The sequence below is a fragment of the Lichenostomus cassidix genome, chromosome 1Ab, assembly GCF_008360975.1.
Source record: "Lichenostomus cassidix isolate B80296 chromosome 1Ab, HeHo_3.0, whole genome shotgun sequence".
Lineage (NCBI taxonomy): Eukaryota > Metazoa > Chordata > Aves > Passeriformes > Meliphagidae > Lichenostomus > Lichenostomus cassidix.
Window position 1 is genome coordinate 312,354 of NC_139481.1, and position 24,267 is coordinate 336,620.

A 24,267-nucleotide genomic window follows, 5' to 3' on the forward strand; every position below is an offset into this window, starting at 1 on the left:
AGCCATGCAGTGCTGCTGACCTAAACTACTGCCCTTGAACACGAGTGTTCATTGTTACCTGGCTCAGAGTGCAGCAATCAGGCTCCACACCCAGACCATTCCTCAGATCTCCCATTAGTTTCTATGTATTTGATCTATTTGATCCCAACAAGCAGTCCTCATGTGGCAAATGTGAATAACAGGTCCAACACACTCCAGTTCCACTCCTGCCGACTCCAGAGCTGGAAGGATGGCCACAGCCACAGCTAGCTTGCATGGGATGATCATGACACAGAATCTGCATAATGCCTCTGGCTCTGTTCCCAAAATCCCCTCTGTGTTGGCTCATGCAGGGCTGGCACAGGATTACTCCACAAGGCACAGACAATAAAGGCCACTGCTCTCCTGCTCCTGTGCTGCTGCCTCCCTTAGCACATCATGAGGTCACTCAGTAACCAGACCAAAGCTTCCTGCCACCATCTAGGACTAAAATTCTCTTTTAGTCACTCTGAGTTTGATTTCAGAGGATTTCAGTTTTCAACATTTGAAAAGATGAATATATCAAGAAACAGATCCAAAGCTGCAGGTATCTTTCATACATTGCTAAGGATTAAAAGAGATTAAAGATTTTGTCATTTAGCAGCAGTAAATCTATTCCACTGCCATCAGCCCCCCAAATATGATCCACTATTTCGAGATCACTCATTTTGAGATGACCAGCTTTAGGATGAGGTGTCAGATTTCCAAAAAAGTTTCAAGTAGCAGAATCCTGTTAAATGTATTCAGACTAAAGGTATCTGGGATTGAGCACTTAAAACAGTGTACCCAAACAGCCCCTACTCTGACTACACACTCAACATCTCCAGAAAGTGAATACTTTCCAAAATATATTTCATTTAATTCTACTTTTGATTCCATTTCACCTGCATGTTGTTTCAAAGTTTATTATTAGTTTATGAGTCACACAATTTATTTTGATGAAAACCAAAAGGTCTAAAATACTTCCCTTTTCTTTGTCTCTCAGTAAGCAAAAGTTTCCTCAACAGCAATGGACCATAACCTCTTAATTTGGTGTTCTCTGTTTACCTTTCCCTGGTCAGAGTAGGTCTTTGGTATGACTGGAACCCATCCTTGCAGACATACCTAAATTGCTCTTGGGAATATTAAATGTTACCCTACTCCAGGAAAGAAAGTGATCCAATCCACTAGAGAAGGAGCTGCCATATCCATAGTAATTGTGAGCCAAATTCTGATCATCGTTTGGACAAGTAGGCAGATAAAACAGTGTGACTAATATTCATGAACACAGGTGTTCAGAGAGAGAAGCAGACCTGGCCTGTTTATCATTTGTACATACAACAAGGAAAAGAGAGGAAATAGATTATCCCACAACAACAGAAAAGAATTGGTATTCGTGTTCAACATCAAAACAAAAATGGAAGTCAACTGACATCTGAAAATGGGAACATGTTAGAAGCACCTTTCACGCTTCCACCTTCTTTGCTCAGAGAGGAGATCTGTCCTCCTGTTTGCAATTGACACCTCTCTGAAACAACTTTAATTTCTCTTGCTATTTAATACATGTCAGAGCACTTGACAACACTCATGATCTGTATTAATCAAAGCTTCGGTAGCTGCTGCAGCCTGAGCAGGAGTATAATCCTTAAGATTCAGTTCCCCCTCAAAAGGAAAAAAAATATGGTGGTGGTTTGCCTGACAACAGGGTAAACAGATTATTGTGTTATTGCTGGCTGATTGCCGGAGTTATTTTGGAGCTCCATAATTCGTTTAAAGAGATTTTTGACATTTATGAAATGACTTCTATAATCAACTGACAGTGCAATATCCTATAATTGTTCAATTAAAAATGACTACTAGTGCATTCATTTATTAGTAGAATCAGATAATTGTCTTGCCACTAAAGAGTACTTCACACTTTGCGCATCAAATGAAAATGTTTGAGTATAAATCTGTGGCACAGCAGCTAAAGTCCTAGGGATTTTTCAAGTGAAGGTGTAATTATTACAGGCCTCCGAAGTAAATATGGTTTCATGTGATAATCTTTAAATGGATTGCCAGTGTCTTACAAGACACACTTCTGCATAAACTGCCACATCTGGCAGGATGGACACGAACAGGTTTGCAGTGGCAGGTGAGACTCCTGTGATTTAAAGCAGGGTCAGCTCACAAATTGGCATCTAAATCACAGAGCTGATCTTCCTCCCCTTCACCCCTCCTCCTGCTGGGAGGACTCTGTTCTGCTGGAGAAAGGCAGAGGGAGTGGTGCACAGGTATAACAGTTTTGCATGGGAAATTGGACTGCAATATGAACCCATAAACTGCACGGCCTCAGTCACAAAGTCACACCTATAGCCTGGGCTGCTGGGAGGTAATCAACATCCTGATGGAATATCTGGTGATTTTTAGATATATTTGAAGTCCACTTGAGGTCACTGAGTACCTTGAAACAATTTCAGAATAGAGACTTTCTCTTTAAAATTGAACATTTTAACTCACATTATCCAAACTATCTGCCAAGCAAAATCACAGATCAATTTTTCATTAAATAATAAAAAAGCTTGGTACATCAAGTAGGTAGAGATCGTATGGAAAACTGTGTAAGCAAATCACTGAAAGGCAAGAAACAGCAGCAAGCCCTTCACAATTATAATGATTTTTTTTTTAATTATCTCTCAGTTTCTAACCACAACCTTCCAGAATCCTTGGCTAAAACTCACAATTTATATTCAGATAATAATAATTAAAGAAATCAAGTGCAGAGTCACCAGATGGAAGATAATACTTAATTTGTGGCTGCTACAGTGTACTCTTTGGTAATGTCATTTCAGAGTCTCAGCTGAGCTTAAGCCCTGCTCTCCTCTCCATCCCTCCCCCAGCACACAGCAGTTTGATAACAGAACATACAGATTCTTCACCTTGCACTTGAGCTCTTCTGTATTGCCATTACACCCGTGATCTTCAAATGCTTTAATGAACCAATAATTAACGAGTTATTTCTTGTGCCGTGCCTGCGCCAAGTGTTACTTTCTCTGTGCTGTGCAGGGAGAAAGCTGTAAAGTGAGGAATTAGTGCCAAATTTTTCACTAGCAGTCCCAGGATTAGGGGGAGGGTAAGTTGGCTCCCATCTCGAGAGCATCAACGGGGAGCATCTGGAGAGCACCTCGTTTTTCAGCCCAGCACCAATTAAAGCCCAAGCCAGGCTCCAGCCCGGCAGCCCTCCCTGGGCACCCAGAGCCCTGGGGCACACAGAGCCTTGGGCACAGCCCTGCCAGCCCTCAATCACAAATCCATCCTTCCTCCTACTTTGGGGGGGAAATGAAAACCAATGTGTCCAAAAATCATATCAGATCAGCTCCCCACAAGGCTTTGCAAATGACCCACCAAGGATACTCTGCTTCATCCACGGCATTTCCTCCTCCTTTTCTCCCCCATGCACCTTTTCTGTTGTTGTTTGTTGTTTCAAACCCATTTTTCTGTACGTTGTATGGATTTTAGAAAGACTTTTGATAAAGACGGTCCTGGCAGCTGGATGATAAATATTATTTTCTTAACCTGCCTAGCTTTGTCAGCCACCTGCAACCGCAGCCTGCCACGCGTTGGAAGCAGCTCATTAACTTTCCCACAGCTTCCCAGGAGTTTTCCTTGTTTTCTCTCACCTTGGGTGTGTTCTGCCTGCTCCAGGAACAGTTAACCAGCCGAGCAGGCCGAGCTGGCTTTGGCACGGCGAGCAGAGCACGCTTCAGGCAGCCTCCCTGCTAAGGCTCAAAATCTCTCTTAAACACATTAAGCAGCCCATTTTGGATTGATAGTGCAGTAATTATTCTGCTTCACCCTAAAAACCATCCTGGGGTAATTGGCGCAGAGGAAAATTACCCAGAGTCCTCTGCCACCTGGTAGTTAAGGAACGAATCCAGGGAAAGATAAGTGAAGCAGGGAAAAAATCGGCACTTATTTGATTTTAATCTCACCACTTTGCAAGCATTTAAATTGCCTTAATCAGGTGGCTGGCTCCCAGCCTAGCTGGTAATCTGTTATCAAATTTGAAACTAGATTTTTTAAAATGTCAGTGTAGGCTGAGAATTGAAGTCTATTAACAGTTATGAGCCTCCCTCCTAAACTTCCATAATCTATGTATTAATGATCCCTTTTACAAAGCTGTCAAATATTACTTTATTATAACTATATATTAGTAACGTCAGTGTAAAAGCAGGATTTAATTATTTATTTATAAAGATGGGGGGAAGCCAAACCCCATACACATACACAATGCTGACATTCTTAACACTGAAACCCGATTTTTCCGAGGCAATAACTTGAGTGTATGGAATAACCTTGATAAATGTAATTGAATTTTTCTCTGATAAGATTAACTAGTGGTAATTGTGAATGGGGAAGGTCTGACCCACTACAAATGAGATGTATGACGAGCTGAAAATAATCAATTTTTTCCTTTCTCTTTCTCCCCTCCCTGCCCCCCCCACCTCCCAAAAAGAAAAGAAAAAAAAAAGAAACAACCTGAAACAGTAATTTTGGGCCTGGCAGGATGAAGCATTTATGTCTGAAATGTTTTTGTATGTGCTGATTATCTGCTATCTTCTCAGTGTGTCTAATTGTGCTGAGCTCAGTTTAAAATGAGATCAACACATTTAAACCCCAGAAGGCTTAATTAAGGGAGGGACTTAATGCTTTACAAAAAAGGGGAATTTACATCTTTTGAGAAATGTAGTATAAATTCTACCTGCAACTTCCCTGACTAGAGTACTCCAAAATTTTGTAGTTTAGGAAATTGCTTTTAAAAACAAACGCAAAAGACAGAACTTTAGAACTTCTAATTGCTGCTGGTGGTTGAGAGCTGCGATTTTTTTTCATGCTTAATACTTCTAGCATTTTTTCTCTCCACGTGCTCTTATTTCAAGCTGTCCTGACAAAGCAAGCAAAAATGCAATATATAAAACAGGTTTGAGAGCTCCAGCTTCGGAACTCTTCAGCTGCACACAGCAATGTGCTTTTCAGAGAAAGGCTGCATGCAAAATCATACATGCAAATTCAGACAAAGCCCTGCCCTACCTGGCATTTGTTTCTATTAAGCAGACAAACTATTGCAATGGAAATTAAAAAAGGGTGAGGGGAAGGATTAATTCTTTTTAGTTATGTGATAAAAGTCAATCAAGTATTCTTTGAAAATAATGCCACAGTTCATTTTTTTCTTCCTCCCTCATTATCGTGTAGCTCTGACCATTGAACTTTAGCACTGTAGATCAGACTAAAACACCACTGACAACTGTGTATTCATATTCCCTTCATTGAATCCTGTGTAGGTTCTGTGAAAGACTCTTCAGAAACATAAAATCTACCAACAATGAAATTAATCACAAAGTACAAAAGAAAAGCAGCTGGCATGCAACTACTGAATAATGCAAAATGTGCAGATTTAAATTACATGTCACTGTTAATGTATACAATATATCTATATCTACACACACACACGGTTGTACTATAATCAGTAAATAATTTTTCACTGTCTACAAAATAAGTATTTTAATTCACAAATAGTATATACTGAAATTGCATCAAAATTAAATACAGGACAAGTTCATCATGATTAATGTTGCTGCAGTAAACACCAGGAGGAATTAAACTCAATAGGAAATGGTTGCAATTTAAAAAGATAGTTAAAAAAAAAGCCTTTATGTGGCAGAAAGTTTTAAGTGAAACCAGTAAAAATCTGTGTCAATATCTCTGCATATTCTTTCTCTAATTAGTCAACAGGATCAAATACAATGAGGAAAGAAAGTTGTTTGCTTCATTTATATGCTCATTAGAACATGGATTATTTATAAAGGAACTACCTGTAAAACTGTAGGAGAAAATCAGTGGTGAAGCCACTATTGTCATACAACATTGCAGGGAAATTACAGTCCTGGAGACTGGTATTGTTTTTCTTAAAAAAAATTAAAAAAATAATGAAAAAAACTCAAGAGTAAACTGCAGTCCATAATTACCTGCCTTGAATTCTGAACTTTGCTAGTTCTGAGTTGTGCAGCCATATATCCCTGAGAGCAAACAAGAATCCAGTGTACTTTATTTCTCAGCTTTTGACAACCCTTATTATTTTGTTTATCTGCTATTCATAGCGAGATGTAAACATCTTACTTCCCAGTGTGATCCCCATATCAACAGTGGGTCAGTTTAAAATATTGGGAATCAATATGTTATAAAACATCAGCCAGTGCTAAAAAGACAGAGGTAGAGCAAATTCATTGAATGTCAAATAAAAAATAAACAAACACAGACAGATAAAAAAATGTAGCAAGATCATAAATAAAAGGACAAAGAATTAGAAATAGATATTTCTAAAACAATGACTTGACAGGGAAGATGTCTCTACACTAAATACTGAGCCACTTAGAGCAAGGAAGATGATTTTCTCGTAGGTGCAGAGAAAATAAGGAACTTAAAATGAATCTCTTAATTTAATAGAAAATTTACATGTTAATAGAGATCATTAGTATTACTGCAGTGGTGAGAGCAAATAGTATGGATGGAGAAAACTTGGTTCACATTTATCTCATTGTCTAAATGTCTTGGACAGAATGCTTCAGGCTGATGGCAGAGGTGGGGAGAGCATTGTCATCCTTCAGAAAGGTGCCATGGACATCTTGTAAAACAGCAAACGAATCAAACCTCCTGCTGGTCTTGCCCCTTCCCACACCTCCTTATAGTCAGTTATAAGCCTGTAGCAGAACTAGTCTAAAAACTTTGTTTGAGAGAACCATTTTCTGGCTAGAAAAAGTAATTTTCTTTAAAAAAATTTTGCAGGGAAATGCTACTTTAACAAGTCATTTGTTTTTGAAACTAGAGAAGTCCACAGTGATCCTTTCAAATCTGAGGTTATTTTCTGAGCTATAACAATATTTTGTTTGTATAGAATAGATTTGATAATTTGAGAATTTCCCATTATGCTATTATAACAGCAGATATTTAATGAAATTCTAGGAGGTAAATATATTTACATGTTGTACATTATAGGCCAACATTTTACCATGAGCAAAATGAACTGATCAGAAATTAACCAAAATAAAATATGGACTGACTACTATTTCACATTTTAAAAAAAACCTTATTTCAGAAGACTTGTTTTTTTTGGGGTTTTTTTTGTTGTTGTTAAAAATCTGAAATTTAGAAGTTTCTTATCAAACGTAAATCCTTTTTCTTACCAACCATACATCAGGTTTTCCTCATTCTCAAATGTCTGCTAGCAGCATGTTGAGTCAAACACTGCAATGTGATTATAGTCCTATGTTTTTATAGCATGCCCACCGTGCATAAAGTCCTCCATCTCATTTATTGCCACTTTTAGTATGGCATCTTTTCCACACAGGAGATTTAAACCTGATACCAACTGCCTTCTAATCACACAAACATGAAACAAACTCACATTTTGGTGTTTTTCCTCACTGAAATATTTTTTAAAGAGATTTTTGAAAATAACAATAAACTCCAATTGGATAAAATAGCAACTTCGTTAAATTTCCCTTGCAAAGAGATGGCACTTGCTTATCCTGTGAGGAGCCACGCTGTTTGAGATGTTGGCTCCTGTTTGGTTTGACTGGCAAGTCAGAGATTGCAAAGCAGCAGCTCCACCACTTGAAATAAGAAAGAATCCTTGAGATACCAAACCGATACAAGTGAGATCACCTTTCAGTTTTCCCGACACTAGAGGGCAAACCCACTGTAGGTAACACTGCACTGGATGAAGAATCTTAAAATGTTTCCTTAACAGCAAGTAAACTGTGCCAACTCTCAGTCACTGTGTCTCCTCATGGACTTCTGAGGTTTCCGCAGGAGAGCAGCTCTGCTCAAGCTGCTGGAACCAAGAGGGTAAGGAGAGCACTCAGCAAACCCTAGACCTTGAGTGAAGCTCTCAGCGCCTCCAAGGAAGGTTCTGATGTTAGTGATGGATAACAATCAGCCGCAATCTTAAGCGCATTTCCCTTATCTTTACAGATTTTTTTATTTCAATACCCTAGACTTCTAGTACTTATTGTAAGAATATTGATTGCCCAGTGGTCAGCAAGACAGACACAGGATGGAGAGAGAGATGTGAAAAATGCTTGAGGAAATACTTTCCCTCAAATTAGCACCTCATCTCACCATTTTTACCACTAATAAGAAATGAAATAAAAGCATTGGTTAACTCATGTCTCTCACTGCTTTGCAGGCTCCTCTATGGTGTCTTTTCTCTCCACTGAAAAATCAGACAGCACAGCTCATTAAGCCAGACTTTGCAAGATAAGAAAGATTATAGACTCCTTCACTTCTCTGAGGCTAACATTTCTTTAACAGAAGACAATGGTCTTGTGGTTAAGCCACAAGCTTGGTGTCAGGGGACCTTGGTTACAATCATTACACACACAGAGCAGGGAAAGCCACATTACTTATCTTGCCTTAACTACCTTTTAAAGAAGAACATACAAGTTTGCTTTTCCATGGGATAAGGCAAGGGTAATCAAATGGGTGCTGTGTTTCCTGCAAGGACAGCCTCTTAGGCATAACTTATTTTATTCACCTTTTGCACCAAATGTGCATAAAACCATCATTATTTTCCCAGCAGAAATATTTGGAAAATGGGTAGACAGGAAAGCTTCCTATCAGTTCTTATTTATATGCTACAGATCAGGACAAAACTCACCCCAAATTTATAATTACTACACTTCAGCTAAATTATCCAGAATTATACATGATGCACTAATATGTATTTCACATGTCACCCTATTAACAATCCTCATCATACAGAATAACTACTTTGCATACAATAACATTTGTAAGCCTTGCCTTCTTTCAAATACCACAGACTCAGTTTCCATTGGAATATCTCAATTTAATAGCAGAGAGCTGCTGTCACTAAGACCTTAAAAACTAAGGCAGGCAGAGAATAAATGTGTACAACTACAACTGAGAACAGTAGGAGGTAATTCCTCTATCTCGCTTCTGAATTGTGCAAACTACTCTGAGGAATGCTCAGTTAAGTCTTGCATAACACTTTATCATAAATAATTACAGCTTAACTAAACTTAGCAAATAAACTTACAAAGCCCTTGCTATAAAGCAAAAGGTCTTCTTTTGAAATTTTGCTTATTCACCAGCTAATTTCAAAACCCCAGCAATTTGTCATGCACTCCTTTACAGTTTTTGTGGAACAATGTGGGTTTTTTTAACATGAAGGGTAGAAGTATGTGAAATGTAACACAAATCATTGTTAAATCTCTCTCACTTGGAAACAACAGACTTCTCTTTAACCAAATATCAAATATTTGGAATCTGACAACACATTTGGCAGGGCAGGTTTTAGACTGATACAGTTTAAAACAGTAGTAGTGCTGTCATTTCTGATGAGCTTTGTATGAAGAATTAACTTGTCAGCAGCATTTTTTCTATCTGCTTCATTGTTTGGGTTTATTTTTCTATTTATATATTTTTTCTATTTCAGTAGAAGTCCCTCCAACTTTGTCACTCAATTAAAAAAAAAAGAGCGTTGCTTGCAAAGCTTGTGGAGGTGTGAAAAAAAAAAATAAAAATCAGACTCTTAAAAATACCTGATGAGTAAAGCCTCCATACACTGGCAGTTATGGGATGATAATTTGTGCATTTCAGACTAATGATGATACTCCCCATCTCTTATTCAGTGTGCAGTGCCTCTCTTTATCATGCTATATATTGCTGCTGCTTAGAAAATTAATTCACCAAAGCACCTCATCCAGAAGGCCATTTTCAGCCTGTGACACCAACTCCCTGCACTGTCTCACTGTGAAGTTAGTGTGCTGTTTCTGGGCTGTTAAAGATCTTTCACTTCTGAATTAGTGCATTAGAATGTGGTCTATAGTAGTTGCTGCAAGCCATTAAAGAAATCAAAAAAACTTAACTTTTAGGTTCTGTACCATTTGTGCTTTGCTCCACTGTGCCCTCACTGCTGGAGAACAATTCGTGTGAAGTAAACTCAACACTTGTCTAAGGGCAGAGAAGTGATGTCCATTTGTTGTTAACTAAATAATCAAGGTGTCCAAGAAAAAGTCTACTGCAGAAATATTGGAGAGAAGAAATCTATGTTTGGACCAATATTGAAGTATTACTGGAGTCTGACCTTCCTGCTGCTCTCCATCTTCACCTATGCTTTTGTGCAACACAGATTGCCCAGCAAGGAAGAGCTGATTGGTTTGTCATAGGAATTGTATGGTTCAGATGCATTTCAGGAGAATGAATTCATCTGGATTAAAAAGATGGATTAGACTGCTGAACTCCAGATCTTCTTGTGAGTAGATGTTATAATGGAAAAGTACCAGATCAGTATTTTTTTAGTGTTTCTAGTCTAAAGAAGTTTAAAAAAAAAAAAGTTAGATTCTGGTAGTATTGTAGAAATGCTGAAATTTCCCATGGAAATGGAAATTCCAGAACATCTAAGGGGCCTTAATATTGGTGCTTGACAGATGGAAATTATGCTGAGAGTTCCTTGAGACATATTCTATTTGCAAGCTAAGGTTGTCTGCACATAGAAGCTCAAAGAGAGTTTTGAGATCTTTCGGGTGTTTTTCTAAAGCAAAAGCATCTATCATAGACCACATGACATGCTCTAGATGGTCTAGGTAATGTATAAACAAAAGATAAAAGAAGCTCTCCTATCTCCTGCACAAAAAAAAAAAACTTCTAAATTGTTTCTTAAGATTGTTCCTTTTGCTTTCATTAGAAATCTAATTTATTGTGAATAATAGGTTTTCTTTCTAACTCCTAAGAAGCTGATGCAACACAGCTATCCCAGCCTGAAGTGCAGCACTTAATTCCACTTTCTGTGCCAATTCAAAACAACCAACAGATTAAGTTTTCAGCCACATCAGCAACTGAAAGTCAAAGGGCAGTTCTGGAGACCAACTGACCATTCTGCCTGTGCCATGTCTGCCCAGAAGACACCTAACAGAATATTCCATTTGTCCTTCTCTCCACCCCAAAACTGCCTGGAGTGCCACTGCTGATACCACAGCAGGGAAATGTCTGGCAATTGGCCCATTTTCTTCTTGGGGTGGATATGAGTTGGGTAAAAGCAAATAATCTCATGTTCTTTGACAGAATAACCACAAAAATAAACAGGAAATGTTGGACAACCATAACACCAACTGGGCTCTGCTTTAGTGGAATAAGAAGATAACTTCAGAGGCATTTCATGCACTTAGGAAACAGATCTGTTAGATGCCTTTCCCCTACTTCAGAATTGCTTCCTTTTATTGAAACCAGACTTTACCTAAGAATGAAAGCTGCAAGGTGCACAATAATCAATAACTATTGCAAGGTAGATCTGCAAATCCCTGCAAACTTATCAAAACTCAGAAAACCAAAGAACCACAAATTATAAGAAAAATATGTAGCTCCCAGGGTGAGTAGGTGCACGACAAAGACAGAATCAAATGTAAAAATTAAACCCAATTTGTGTGACAAGATGAATTGTGAAAGAGAAGAAAGTCCTTACAATTGTATCCCTTCAACTTTTTACACTATTATAACTAAGTTATAGCAGGTAATTCAACCACATTTTGCTCTACAATTACACATGAACAAATCCTAATTTGAATTAATATGCATTGGCACCGAGTTTGAATATTCAAAATGCTCTCAGCCACCACAGGTTAACAGAAAAAAATGTGTCTGACTTTTCTGAAAAGGAGGTCACCTCTTCAAATAGCTAAATGTGATTATATCTCTCTGGCTTTCACTACTCATCTCAAAAATATGTATTTGTCACTTAGAAAGTATCTTTGGATGGAAGACAATGTTGTTTGAAACCAAGTTCTGTAGTTGGGGTAAAATGTGGAATATGTTAAATATCAATATTCACCAAGCTTCCTTGCCAAAAATGACACCCTGAAACAGGTGTTTAGCAGAAGAGCTACGATATTTTTCATCAAAATGGGGTTTTGGAGACACGAGTTATTCCATTCCTTGAAATCACATTTCAGAACTTTAACATTTCCTGTATCTGGTTTTAGGGAACTGATCTCAGAAAAAAAAGAGGGATGACATTCCTCAGTCAAGGCCATACCAAAAAAAGGTTGGGAAAGTGGCTTGTGAAGATCAGTTTCCAGATTTCAACCAACTCCTCTACTTCTCCAATCATGAATATTCCACGTATTTATTTAAAGCACTATTGGTAGAAGTATTAAGATCATCACTGATGTAAAGAGTCAGAAAACTCATGGGTTTACTCCATTTACAGAGATTGCAGGTGATTTTTTTCTAATGCAACAGAAAGGAGAAATTGCAATTCTATCTATTAAAAGGACATAATGCTATATATAATAATATAAAGGTATTGTCAAGTAAATATTAGGCCTTAACTGCAGAAGCAGCTTGTGCAATTCCTCAGTATTGTAATTGCCAGCTTTATTTTCTTATGCCCGAGCAAAAGACTGCATCTTTGGGAAATTTACAATTTGCACTATTTATTGAGACAGTTCCAATTCCTTTTTTATTTGTTTTCCAAAAGTACCTACTTTTTACCTCTGCTGACCAGTGCAAAATCAGGCCCACTAATGTTTATAAAATACCACATTATTGTTAGATATCAAATCCAAATGCAAGCACTGCAGCTTCTAACAGATAGGAGCTTGATGGAATCTGTCTGCAGATTGCAGGTGTCCAGATTGTCTCTGCAGCCACTCTGCTAATAGCCCTTGACACACAAGACAAAGAGCTCAGCATTTTGTAAAACTTTCTCAAGCTTTGACATTTTAACAAGAACATAAAAATACCTCTTTTGCCTTTGATTTTCAGGTTTATTATGAGCTTAATAATTATAAACTCAGAGTGAATCGAGGCAGTTGCCTATTAACATTTAAGGTAGTGATGTGCTGCATAGATTGAACAAGTGAAGGATAGCATTGATGCAATTTCTTTTTCTTTCAACAATGCCTGGATCTAATGTTTTGTCTAGTGCATAAATAGGACACTAAATGATCAAGAAGGCTAAAGTGACTCTGACAAACACAAGCAATCCTTCCCAGTACTTCAGCAATGTGATAAACTAGCTAGTACCTCTTGCTCTTGCATAAAAAATTTTGTCAGTAAATCAGAAAATGCTTAAGGAGGTAATTGTTAATATTCCTGTGATACAGAGACACAAAAATCAGTGGGTCAGTGGCAGGTCTGGGAGCACAACCAAGAGCTCCTGAGCTGTGCAGCAGCACCCTGGCCTTGGAAATGCTGCCTGAGGAATATTCAGTGGGTCCTGGGCAGTACAGACAAGCCCAGGACAGATGGACACAATTCTGCACTCCCAAGCCCCGTGCAGAACACACCTGCCAGGTGAGTCAGGGCTGTGCTGATCTCCAGCAGGGCTGGGGGAAGCAGCACTGCTTGGTCCCTCAGCCCAGGGGAGCCACGGCAGCTCCTCCCTTGCTGCTCTGGCTGGCATGGCAGTGCTGACTGAAGCTCCACTGCCGCTAGCGAGGGGAAGGGAGATTTCCTTCCTGCACAGTTCCTCCCACTAGGCTCTGTGGCTGCAGCATGGTGCGAGGAAGGATGGCTGAATTGCTTTCTCATTGCTTAGCTGAGAACAATTGCTCTTCCAACTACGCAAAAAAAAAAGAATTTTCTTCTTAAAGATTCATAACGCTAAGAGGAAGTTGCTGTGCATGTGCCTTTCTGCTCCCTGAAAGCAGCACACAACAGGCTTCTGTGCAAAGCAGGACTTGGGATTTGGTCAAGGTCAGGAAGGAATGTTCTGTACCCTAACTTTTTTCTTTAACAGATACATTATTCTATTAGATGGAAATAGTACCAGGGCAATTCACCCCCTCCTGGCTTTCCTATCTATGTGTGAGCATCTTTGAGAAGTAGGATTAGAGAGAAACCTGCAGGCATATTAATAAATAAACTTCACATGCTGTTTGATATTAAGTAAACATACCACTAAATATTTCTCTAGGGGCTTGTGATCTCATAACCCATGGACTTCTAATTTGGTTACCTGTGACATATGGTTCTTAGCCCCAGGGTTCCACAATGAATTAATTCTAAAACGCTTTTTAAAGTTTAACATACTAAGATAAAATAATCAAACATGTTCTTGAAAGAACTTGGTTCACTTTTCTTTATAGGTAATATGAAGTGCTACTATTAAAAATAAAAAAACAGAAAAAAGAAAAGATAACTGGATATTCTCAGGGATAAGAAGTTAAGAGAATAAAACCTATTCTGGAATAAGGATTTGCCTCTGCATCAGAGAAATCTCCCTTCCCAGAAACCCTGTCCTCTGTTGTTACATCAAAAAGAGTTTCATTTTAGGAAAACATGTATTTGTCCATCTAGTCATGTACACAACTACTCTTAGATCTTTCTCTAGCTGTTTGCCCATTTTTTCCTCACTACAGAGGATGAAAATTTCCTATTGAAGAATGGTTAAGGAAAATACATGTTAAAAGTTTTTGGGGAGTTTTTTCTTTTAAGAGAATCTCGTTTTTGCAAGAGGTGGCTCTGCTTGACATTGATCAGACAGCCTAGACTGGATATTATCCAGACTCCAACTTCCCACAGTGGAAAGTGATCTGGAAATCTCACTATTTCAGTTTTCCTTCTCTGTGACAAGAGGCTGTGAGGAATCCCAGGAAATGCAACTCCTCTAGACCACCAAGGGGAATGGAAGGTGAGACATCACCCTTGGGAATTACTACTGTATTTTGTCATGCAATTCAAGAAAATGGTCTTTTTTCATTTGGAGTATTTTATTTATTTTGGTCCCTTTTTATGTAGGAAGCTGGTCAATGTTCAATGCCCCATGAATACTGATTACTTTGATTTGAAAGACATTTTAATAAGTAAAGCTTTTAATACAAATCTCTGGACCACTTTTTTGGATGAAGACACAGTAATGCAGCCTACACTTGGTTTTCTGCAGAATTTAAAGGGTGTGCAGTGCTACAAACTCTATATACATCATCCTTCTGTAGTTTTTCTTCCACTTTGGCGATGCAAAGTGACTATTATCACAGTTTCTCAAACAGAAAGCTGAGGAAACAGACTTTGAGATAGCTAAGATCACACAGGACAGTGCAGGAATGGAAGCCAGATAGATGGTTGATTAGCACAGTGAATTAAGCAAAAGTCACTCCTGCTCCTAGAGAGAAAGTACCTCCATCTCAAGATAAACCTTTTAATACCACATGGATTAAAATTCAGCTGTTTGTGAAGATATGTTTTCTCAAATTTCAGGTTTCAGAAAGTAAGAGACTCCAAAGGTTTGACACATTGCATTCAGTTCCCTAAATTGTTTTTTTTTTAAGAAAACCTACTCCACAAATGTAACTGGACTTCTTTGTAGGAAAGAAAACCTGCCTAGAGCTCTAATCACTGTTTAGCTTTGCTTCTGAATTTCCTGTTTCTCAAGATGGACAATCTTCCCAAGATGAGAGAATCATGTTATATATCTCAATAGTTTATTATTTTCTACCTCAGCCTCATAAGGAAAGTCAAAAATTTCCTTGAAAAAAAATAGATGAGATATAAATGTATACATGACAGAATCAATTTTTCTTTTAGCTAAAGGGCATAATATACAGCAGTGTGCCTCCTGCTGCTGAAGGGAAATTATTGTAACATCATTCTACTGTCCTATGAAGGAGAAGTATCAAAGAGCTTAAAGAAAGGGATAATTACCAGGGAGAGAGGGAGAGGACAGAAAAAGTTTGATTTTTTGACTTATCCCCATACTTTGCACACATAACTGGAGTCTTAAAAAATATACTTAATCTGTGCAGCCTCATATCCTTGACTCCAGCAGGAAACCAGAGCTGGGCTAACGGAGAGTTGGCTGCAAAACATGTCCTCATTTTTCTGGTTGCTGCGCTTGCACTTTGACAAAGGGGCAGGAGATGTCTATCCATGTTTATCTCCACAGCCAAAATGTCCCTGAGCCCTGCAGAGGCAGCCTGGAGCTGCAGGTCCAGGAGCAACTTCTTGTCCCTCTCAGCCTCACTTTGTTCTTTCTGGTCATCTCTGCAAAGAAGGTTTACTAATGTCCCTTTGACCACTGCACAGCTCTCAGAGCTTTTCCAGAGAAAATTCATAAGAAATAAAATCTAATGAATCTCCAAATCTGTACTTTCTTGACTTATTACATTAGCAGGACCTCTCGTCTGATTGGGAATTTTGAGAGAATCACAGAATTCATTAAAGCAATTTACTGTGTAATGGTAGATGGCTAAGATAGATCCCTACTAATGAGATGAACATTAATTAAATAAATTGTAGGATAGAAGTGAACTGTTTAGCTGAGTTTAAAAGCCTTGCAAACAAGCCTTGCACTACAAGTCTAAATTTGGTTCAACCACACATTTTTTTCTCAAATGAAAGCACCATTTTTTTTATTGTTGATTTATATATTGGAAATGGAGCTCAGCAGGAATAATCTTTAGTATCAGCAAAGATCCAGTTCAACCACAAAGTGAGATGGCCCTCAAAAAAAACAAGTTTCAGAATGAACTCTCCCTTCTGACATGTGCAGGTTGATTCAGTGACAAAATGACAAGAAACTGCAACATTACATAACAAAATGTAAAGGAAAGGCTCATGTGCAACATTCAAAACACACCTCAGCTTTATATTATCATTTTCCTTTCCCAATATCTTTTGCCTACTACCTAAGCATGAACCATTTCTTTGATAACACACAAAATAAGAGAAACTGGTTAAAGCATTAGTTAATATCTGAGTTAGGTTTTACAAGATGTCTTCAGAACTCCCAAGGATGGTGTTAACTTCCAGCTGATTCCATTTTAATTTTTTTTGTTTGTTTACATCAGCCCATTTTTGAGACCTGGGCAGGCAGGAGGGGCTCAGTGCCAGGCTGTGCCACCAGAGCTCCTTCAGAGGGCATTGAGACACCAGCCTGGGAGAGGAGCTCATTCTGACACTGCCTGTTCTTGGATAAATAGAGGGCTCAGAGTTGTCAATACAGCACTTTTGCTACCCACTCAATTCAGAGTGAAATAAATGAGGATATTTTCCTCTTGCAGCATGTATTAAATCCCATTAGCATTAATGAGAGCTACACGTGAGTTTGGCAGGAGCACACAAAGTGCAGAGCACACACTTTCCAAATTCTCAGCCCTCCTTTATATCTTTCAGCCATCTTTCCTCTGTGAAAGCCTTACCACACAAAGTCCAAAATAAAAAGGTAAATCAAATTCTTGCACATCCAGTATGCTGAGATGATGGGTTGGGGTGGGGAGGGAGGAATGCAAGGGCCTGATGTGCAAATAATTACTGTGCTTGCATTTAGCAAAGTGCTACCAGTTAAACTCCCAGACAGCACTAATATAGTAGGAAAGCTTTGAGCTGGCTGAGGAACTTTTCACAGCACACTGGTAAAATAATAAATTGTGCTATGACCGATAACATTCAATAATTTCTCTGATATATTGCTACAGCCACTTTTTCTACAGCATAAAGCTCATATTTCTCTGTCATATTAGTAATTTCCATATTGCTCTTGGAGTTAGTAGGGGAAAGTACATCACAGTTGTAACAAAAGGAGGCTGACTGTTCTTTAAAATAAAAAAAATAGAGACAGAAAAAGAAAGAAGGAAATGTCAGGATTTTTTTTTTTTTTTAACTTCCTCAATACACCAACTGATGCCTACAGGAAAAAAAAAAAAACCAAAAACCTACAGCAGCTGCTACAACATTGCTTCATTACTGACCCAGCAGAGTAAGAATCGTGGATCCATTTTGCCTTTTTCTTCCTTGATAATATCTCTAAAGCATTAATGGAATCCTTACGCTCCATTGGTATGGTATGAATTTATCTACAGCATATTCTTTATTGGTTTGAGTACAGATATCTTATTTTGCAGTATGGGGAGGTGGGGAAAAGGAGGTTCTCTGCCTCTGTTAAAGAAAATGCATTCCTTAATGGAAAATGGGTAAGAAAAAAAGCAAACCTTAATACAAAATAAAACAGTATTGATATTTAGGTTAGGTTATGCAAATGAGAGAAATTAACTTGGAACTTAACTATTATGCAAAACTTTGTTGACTTGAACTTAAGTTATCCATCCAGTCTCTGTTAAAACTGGCAGAATACAAGACCTACTATTGTTTTTATGGCTGGTAAAAGAAAAAGTAGCTTTAAGGGACATTTACCTTTGGAACTAGTTGATGCCATAGGGTGCCATTGTCCTCATGCTATTATAAGACTGCAAACATTTCCTGATTATTAATAACTTAAAGTTTTATTTATTGACATATAAAAATATGTATTGAGTAGAGGGTAAGAAAGTTCTTTCTACAAAATTTTTAAGTATGATTTTTGGAACACAAAAAAAGATTTTTACAACTTACCCTCCCAGTCACAGCTGCCACCTTTACTGGTTTAGCAGTAACCTGTCTTCCTGGGGCCCTGGAATATGCCAAAATGCACAGAGGAACCATGGCTATTCAGATGCCCTAAACTGTCTGCTTAGCCTGTGCTTGAGAGTTCCCCTGGACACAGCTCTGGGAGAACTGCCACACGTCATCTTCATACTGAGAGGCACAACAGCTTCATTTTTAGTGTTTCAAGAATTCCAATTTTCAAGTATACAGCAGAAATTCAGTGACAGTGAACATCTTATTTGCTATCACACAGTCACCATCAGTTTTTCAGATCCTAAGTAAATTACAAAGAAATCTATCTATGTTATTGCCTAAGGAAATGGCAAGAATCAGTGTCAGAGCAGAGCTCAAAACACACAGAAACAAGTTAGTGCATGTAAATGATCACTTCAGAGGGCTCAGTCTAGAGGATGAGATCCTTTGGACCCATGAATAAAGCCTCAAATAGCATTGCAATGACTTGTGAAAACCACAGGTTGAAAAAGCCACAAGAGGTTAATTTATTCATCCAAATGCTTCTCTGCATAAGATTTCTTGTAAGTCTGTGCTGTAACTGCTTGCACTAAGTGGCTTTTCCAAACTAACAGCTGTGTTTACTGAGTCAGGTGAGGAGAGGACATGAAGGAGGACAAGGAGGAGGATATTCTCTCATGTATGAGCACAGCTAATGACCAGGTAAGCCATTCTCATCTCACTCTCATCCTGCCTCTGGCATTTCTGGGATTGGTGGCACACAGGAATAACAGAAGTTAGGGAGAAGTGACTGCTTTTTGCATCTAGGGATTGATATCCCAGAGATCCTCATCGCCCTCAAAGAGGGATGTGATTCTCAGACTCCCAGCAGATCAGCACCAATCAGGTGCCAATTTTGTCTGACAATGTATTGCCAAACAGAGGCAGCTTGCAGGCCAACTCCTGTGAGTGCACCAAGCAAGCCTGGCTGAATGATTCACGAGAGCAGCCATGGAAACCTCCTCTGCTTGTCTCTGCATTTCCAGAGCTCTTGTGGTGACTGCACGACATGGAGTGAATTGTGACTTCCAGAGCAACGATTTTCTGGAACAGCCTTTGCCCACAAAGCCATGTCTGGGCTGACAAAACAAGAACCAGCTGGCACTGCAGAATGGGACTGCAGAGATATTGTGCCTGGAAACAGCTGCAGAACTTCAGCCTGATGGAAATATTTCCTTTGATGTCGAGGAAAGTCTGTAGTCTAACCCCATCTAAGTTAAATTCCTATGGGATCACCTGTGCATATTCTTTGAGGAAAGAACATTTCTCACTTTGGGCATTTGCCTTCTACAGCAGTTTCTGCTGCCTGATGTGGTTTAAATTTGTGGCAGAACTTGCCGAGGTTCCTTCTGCTTAATGAGCCAGAGAAGGGTTTCATTGAATTGCAACACTGACTCATGAGTAGAAATAAAAAAAAAAAAATCTAGAATTGACCAAAAGTCTTCTTCCTCTTTAAGTAGGTGTGCTATGCAAAGAGAAAGGCTTGAATTGAAAGGGAAGAGGCAGCTTGGCTTAGACTGCTTTAAAAAAGTGATAAAATGACCAGCAGCCAACTGTCATTTCTGGCCACGGGGTTTTCCTTTCTGTGGCCAGGCAGGCCAAGAGGCTGAGGAGATTTGCCAGGTTGTGAAACTTTCATGAGCAGCTGGAAGAGGACAGGCACAGTTTTGAGGGCTCCAGAGAGGGTTTCTCCATTTTGCAAAGTTAGAGTAATATCTCTATTCTAGATGTATTTTATATTAAAATTTTAGATCTTTTGCTGGCAATTAAAAATTAGCTGTATTCTTAATTCTGGTTTACAATGAATTTGAAGCATATTGGGATTTAATGGTGCTAATAGCTTTGTGCAATGTGTTTCCTATCTATTGCTTCACTTCAACTGCTTTTTTAAAAACACATTTGCAATGATAAAAATCACCATTCAGATTTGTACTGATTAAAGAAAAGCCTTACTGATAACAAACTTTCACAGACAATCCAAATTAATTGTGGGTTTGACTAAAATGCAGTATGTATCTGATAACTCTGAGATCTCATGGTCACACCGTGATTCTCAAGCAACACAGATGGGATAAGTGTTCATTTTTAATCTGGTACAGTTTAGCATTACACCTGCATCATATTAGGAGAGAACATGTGTTTAAATAGATTAAATAAGCAGCCACTGCCTCAGGATTCCCAATAACAGAGGTGGAAAGTGCTCACTGAAGGGAGTAAGAGAATACCAGGGAAAAAGATGTTCTAGAACTGTCAGTCTAGTTCTTGCATCTGTTCAAGCAACTCTGCCATCATTTTAATGTGTTCAGAGAGGTAGCAATTTAGAAGAAAGAGGAACAAGAGTTCAAAAACTAGTAAGATTTTATGAGGTTTATATCCAACCTTTTTAGGAGAAAATATCTATAAGGTGTGAGTCAAGCTCTGCAAACAGCAACTTCTAAGGTTAATGTAATGATTCTCTACAGCCTTCCCTGGTGCTGTCAGGAGGCTTTCAGAGTCATTTCCACCACAGAAATGTCTTAGCCAGATCTCCTGGCTGTCAAAAAGCTCATGGCTCTCAGGCCCTGCATCACACCATGGTTGGAGACTGTTGTCTTGCATTTGCAGCTTCTGTACAGAATATTTTAGCAGCTTTCAGAATAGAAGGAGGACACTGACAACCCTGGACCAGTTTAAAAAAAAAAAAACAAAAAACAAACAAACAAACAAAAAAAAAACCAAAAAAAACCCAAAAAACACCAGACTAGACAAACAAGAACTGCTTCAACAGGGTGAAAAATCTTTTTTAAATTCAGAGGCAGAATTTGAGGTGTGGAGCAATTTCTCTCCCTGCTTTCTCTGTCCATCAGAAGAAACAGAAGCAGCCAAGGTGAATGTAGTTGGGAATTGTGTTCACTAATAACTATTACCTAGGTAACAAAATTTCTACAATCAAGATTCGTGTTCTCTAGGAACCTTTAATTGATTTCAGTTTTCTAATTAATCTGAAAGATATAACCTGAGGTAGCAAACTGGTAGGAAATGCAGAAATAACCAATTAGGAACAACTCTAACAGGTAAGGAAAGGGTTCATCTACATCAAATATGTTAACGCAGTCACTGCGTGATAAACTGTTCTACTCAAACAGTTGGTATAGTACTACCTACTGCCTTTTGTTGGTTTTTCTTAAATTATTTTTTGCTATTTGGGGTGGGGGGTTTTATTGTTTTTTTTTTTTTAGGTTTTTTGCAAACAGGTGCTGAAATCCAAAACATCTGTGGCTGAAAGAAGCTGAGTTTCTGAAGAAGAAATAAGAAAATAAAATAGGAAATAAAAAAAGCTATTACATACTGAAAACCAGAAGGTTAGGAACCTTGTGATGCTTTTACCTTAAAGATCAGAATGGGAGTTGTGCTTTAGGTCTTAGGTGAAATGAGTTTGACAGATGAGGCTGGTTAGCAGCTGTCAGTGAGCTGCAGCAGGACACAGCACAGACACACAGCTCACTCCAACTCACTGTTCTCTCTCCAGACAATTCCCCTTGGAGCCAACGTGAAAATAAATGAACTTCTGTCCCCAGGGCCAAGTGTCCCTCAATGGCACAACACAACACTCAAACACTCCGCAGTGCTGCTGCTCCTCTTGACATACAAATAGAGCCACAAGTCTGTGTTTCCCTGTAGTTAAATGTGGGCACTACATGAACCAGGAGGTTACTAGAGCAGGGGAGGAAACTTCTAGAAATCCTAGAAATTTTTTTGATAATAGAAAAAAAAAGAAATCTTCACACTTTTCTCAGCTGGGGGATTCTCCTCTCTGTTGCCTTGTCCTGATTCCTGACTGTTCTTCAACAAAAGGCAGCATATCTTGTGAAAGTCTGGCATAAAGCACTTTCTGAGAAGATAATTTATCTCACATTCCATGCTTTTCTATTGTTTTTTCTCTTTATCTTCCAATCCCTCCCCTTCATCCTACTTTTGCAATTCACCACAATTTTCTGAAATGAAACCAAGCCTTAGCCATCCTACTGATGTTTGCCCTATCACTCACCAGGATATCCTGCAATTCCCTTCCTTAAAATTGATTCTATTAGAAACAATTCTCTCAGAAGTTTGCTGTTGAGCATATTTGCTAGTGAGTATTTTGAAAGAGTAACCACTTTAAACACAAAGCCATCAGTCCTGTAGTATTTTTCATCTTGTCTTATTTAAATGACACTCCTTTGCATTCAAAATGTAATCCATGATCAAAATGTCAGAAGCCACAGTAATGAGATTTTAAAAAAACCAGGATTTCTCTCTAAAACAAAGTATCATCTGCTCAGAGAATCCCCCAAGAAATCCCTAAGATCGCTGAAATGTTTCTTGAATGCCTTTTACATCCAATACCTTTATACTGGCAAATACCCATTTCTGGATAAAAGCTAGAAAGTTTTTATCAAGTGTGAATGAAATACACTATCAAGAGAAGTACAGCATGTGCTTCATATCCATGCTTGGTCCTAAACATAGAAATTTGTTAGCAGAGGTTTAGTAACTTGTGGAGTGATCCTTACAATGTTTTCATTTCTCCAACCATTGTGTCAAGCAATGAACAGATGATCATATATTTGAACCACTGAACACAAAGAATTTAGTCAAATCTGTCTCCAGACCCTGACAAAGCAGTCCTTAGTCTTAACTTCTTGCCAGCACAGAGCAAAATTCCAATGATGCTGAATGCCAGCCGGGGCACAGTCCAGAGGAACTTCAGCCCTGTGCTGTAGTTTCCTCACAAAAACCTCTCCACAAATTCCCTTCTTCTGTAGGATGTTTTCAAGCTACAAGCAATTGTAATTGGTGAAAAAGAGCATCATTACAAGCCTACATGTAAGGCTCACTAGCAGGGTGCAGAGTCTCCAACTAGTTAGTAGCCTTTTCTGCCTCCTTAAGTACATTTCCCAAATGTAATTGTTTCAGAGATTCCCAACAGGATAACTATGGTTACCCAGCTTTTGCAAATGAAACCCACAGGTTATGCAAACGAAACCCTCCCTGTAGCTCAGCTCATTTCTGTTCACCCACAGACTCAAGCAGAAAGCTCTTCCCCCCCAGTGGCTCCGTTAGCTGCAGCTCTGAACAAATCACTGTGCAAACAGCCCCAGGGCAGCATTTTACCCTTTGCACCAAGAGAAGAGAGCAGAAGATGCCAGAGCTTGAAACAGACTGGAAGACACATTACCAACAGAACTGTTAATATTTTGATCTGACAAGTGATAATCCAAGTTTAGTAACCAAATGATACACCATTATTTAAGATAACAATACCTTTTAAAACAGGCTACTCCATAGCACTATGGCTAAAACGCTCCCTTTCAGGGACTCACCAAGCATCAGTTCATCAGACAGACTTCAGGATGCACCTGTGTTCTCACCCCTTACCGTGGAACAACTCTTCAAAGAAACTCAGACAATTCACCTAACTTAGACACACAAGTCTGCAGCTTGAGATGTCAGGCAGAAGGAACCCCATGCTCTCCACTTCATGGGATGAATCTCTCAAGTCCCTCCAAACACCTCAGCTTTTCTTGGCTAATCATAAAGTTATGTTGCAAATAAAGCAATCGGTTTTTGTCTCTTTCAGAAAAGCACTGCCAATATTCACCCCATTCCTGTGCACCCAGCTGGGCACACTTTCCTCAGCCCTCCCTGCAGAGTTGCCAGCATTGACTCAGAGTCTGCCAAAGTGCCCAGCTACAGCTTTGTGCTGCAATGGAAGATTTGGCTTTTCTCCTGCATTCTTTCTAGGCATCCTTGGAAGAGACTTAGAACGGATGTTGGGCATTAAATATACATAATACCTCCAAAAGGACAGAACAGGAAGGC

The 24,267-nt window shown here is 38.8% G+C and overlaps 1 long non-coding RNA gene across 1 annotated transcript in view; it reads right to left on the reverse strand.

Annotated features, from left to right (window-relative positions):
• LOC146442702 (uncharacterized) overlaps window positions 1-23,984 on the reverse strand; it is a 77,433-nt gene extending 53,449 nt beyond the window's left edge. The window contains exon 1 of the long non-coding RNA XR_014849402.1: window positions 23,769-23,984. This is a non-coding gene — a long non-coding RNA (uncharacterized LOC146442702). The remainder of the gene's footprint in view (window positions 1-23,768) is intronic.
• Between the last annotated feature and the right edge of the window lie 283 nt (window positions 23,985-24,267).